The 2,500-nt window shown below is 39.4% G+C and overlaps 1 non-coding gene and 1 pseudogene across 1 annotated transcript in view; both read right to left on the bottom strand.

Annotated features, from left to right (window-relative positions):
• Positions 1-598, bottom strand: part of LOC142355038 (large subunit ribosomal RNA) — a 3,523-nt gene extending 2,925 nt beyond the window's left edge. Inside the window, exon 1 of the ribosomal RNA XR_012761153.1 lies at positions 1-598. This exon is cut by the window's left edge and continues 2,925 nt beyond it. This is a non-coding gene — a ribosomal RNA (large subunit ribosomal RNA).
• Positions 599-2,282: 1,684 nt separating this feature from the next.
• LOC142355035 (5.8S ribosomal RNA) lies at positions 2,283-2,434 on the bottom strand (annotated as a pseudogene).
• Between the last annotated feature and the right edge of the window lie 66 nt (positions 2,435-2,500).

The following is a 2,500-nucleotide window of genomic DNA, read 5'->3' as shown; positions in this document are numbered from 1 at the left end:
TGAGGTCAGACAGGCAATCAAGATCAATTTATCTCATTTTGTTTAGAATCAACAAGAAGAATTCCGAGGGAAAACTTCTGCTCGATTCATTAACAAGATTTGCCAAAAGACGACAACTACACTACTCGGTAGCCGAGAATATAATATCAAGGCATTGAGTATGGTAACGCTCACTCCAGTTCCCCTTCAACAGTTTCACGTACTTTTCACTCTCTCTTCAGAGTGCTTTTCAACTTTCCCTCACGGTACTTGTTTACTATCGGTCTCGCTTTATAATTAGCTTTTGGAGAGACATATCTCCAGCTTCGAGTTGCACTTTCAAACAACTCTACTCATAGGAATGAGCCATTATGACTGGTATCGAAAATGACCTTTACAGGATTTTCACCTTCTTTGATGCTACTTTCCAGTAGACATCAGGACAAATTCACCAGTCTAGCATCAAACCATACCGGACACCGAGAAATGTTGCCATTTCTCTTCCCGATGAGCTTTTCCCTGTTCATTCGCCATTACTAAGGGATTCTCAGTTGATTTCTTTTCCTCCCCTTACTGATATGCTTAAGTTAAGGGGGTTCTCTCGCCCAATTCAGGTTATGTAGTTGATTGTCTCTTAATTGGTTCACTGACCAATATGAGACAGAAACCGATTCAGCAGTTTTGTTCGCTACTACTATCAAACACAGGTCGAAGTTTCCATTCAGTCATTAATTCCAACTTTCAAATGTTGTTGTTTCAGCTTTCGCTTACTAGAAGCAACATAATACTCGCTGCAATACAGACCTCGGGAAACCCTCACCGTGAATAAGGTTCACTCACATATTTCACTACATTTTGCGTGGGATTGGAGATGAGGCTACTCGTTCTTGCTCAGTACTAGGCTGAAAATTAACGAAACTTCGTTACAAACGTTCACATGTTGATGTTTCCGCTTTCGCGTACTCGAAACAACATAATACTAGTCTTTGTAATTTAGTTTCATAATTTCAACTGTTCTCATGCAGAATTTTTGCTCATTCTTATCCCAAATTTTGACCTGGCTACTAGTTACACTCCTTGTACTTATTGCAAAATGACCACAAATTTCAACAGCTTTCACATGTTGCTGTTTCGGCTTTCGCTTACTACAGTCAACATAATACTCGTTGCAAAATAAGTGCTCGGCATCTGCAATTTTCCAAAGACGAAGTTTCGCCAGTTCAATTTTCGCTCGCCAATTATGGCTACTAATTCACACGGTACTGAGCTCAACAACATTAAATTTGTTCAGCAAGACTTTCACATGTTGATGTTTTGGCTTTCGCCTACTAGAAGCAACATAATACTCGTCTTGTTAGCTCATTCAATGAGAATAGCTTTTCCCGTTGAGAATTTTTGCCTTCAATTGGCGTTGTAGTGAGTTTGGCTACTCAGATCACCAAATACTTGTGACAATTCGAACCAGAAATGTTTTCAATTTTCACATGCTGATGTTTCGGATTCAACCTACTAGAAGCAGCATAATACTTGTATTCAACAATTTCTGTATCAAATCCCAGTTTTCTCTGGTGCATCTTTGCCAAACTATTCCAAACTGCCTGAGTCTGAATACCAATTACAGGTACTAGTAAATGCACGTTACTAAGGACTATATAGTTCTAGGTTACTGTACACAACGACGTTCACATGTTGATGTTTCAGCTGCCGCTTACTAGAAACAACATAATACTTATCGTGCATACCTTTCCATAACTTGTCCTTTTCAGATGCATTAGTTTCCCTTTGTCTTGGCTTCTACAGTCAGACTGGCTACTAGTAACAGCACAGTACTAATCACATATCGTTCTACAGTTTGCAGACAACTTTCACATGTTGATGTTTCAGCTTTCGCCTACTAGAAACAACATAATACTCGCTGTATACATTTGTAGTTCTCTATGTAACTTTCATGTGAAGAAGTTTCGCCAGTCTTTTTGACTGTCTCAAATCTGAGTCATGCTTAGGCTACTAGTTGCTTCATAGTACTTATCGCCTCGAGATCATTGAACAAAACTTGATTTTCACATGTTGCTGTTTCAGCTTCCGCTTACTAGAAACAACATAATACTAGTCCTCATTAAGTTCCGTCTCTTTGCAATTTTCTTATGAAGAAAATTCGCCATCACAATGACTCCAGCAGTTCTTGATCAAGGAATGCAATCATTGATCAGAATGCTATTATTTGAATCGGTTCTGCTTTAAGTGTTCCAATTTTATTGGAAGCACCAACAATAGAACATCAATGTGTTCAATCGAGAGTTATATAACCCTGAATCGGACGCAGTCAACAGCCGAAGCCGAGACCGCCTTTTGCGTTAGAGAGGTCGGTAAACAAATCTTGCGATTCATACCGAATTAACACATATAGCTGTGCTCCTCTTCGTAAAGCGAGCCAAGTGATCCCCTGTTGAAGGATGTATTTGGACCAATCTAGTAGCATTTGGTTTCCAACAAGCTCTCCCAAGTTAGCTTACTTATTGGG

This window comes from Convolutriloba macropyga, unplaced genomic scaffold (assembly GCF_964194025.1).
Source record: "Convolutriloba macropyga unplaced genomic scaffold, txConMacr16.3 SCAFFOLD_1434, whole genome shotgun sequence".
Lineage (NCBI taxonomy): Eukaryota > Metazoa > Xenacoelomorpha > Acoela > Convolutidae > Convolutriloba > Convolutriloba macropyga.
The sequence above is the reverse complement of the archived record's forward strand: the minus strand, read 5'-3'. Positions and strand labels throughout refer to the sequence as shown.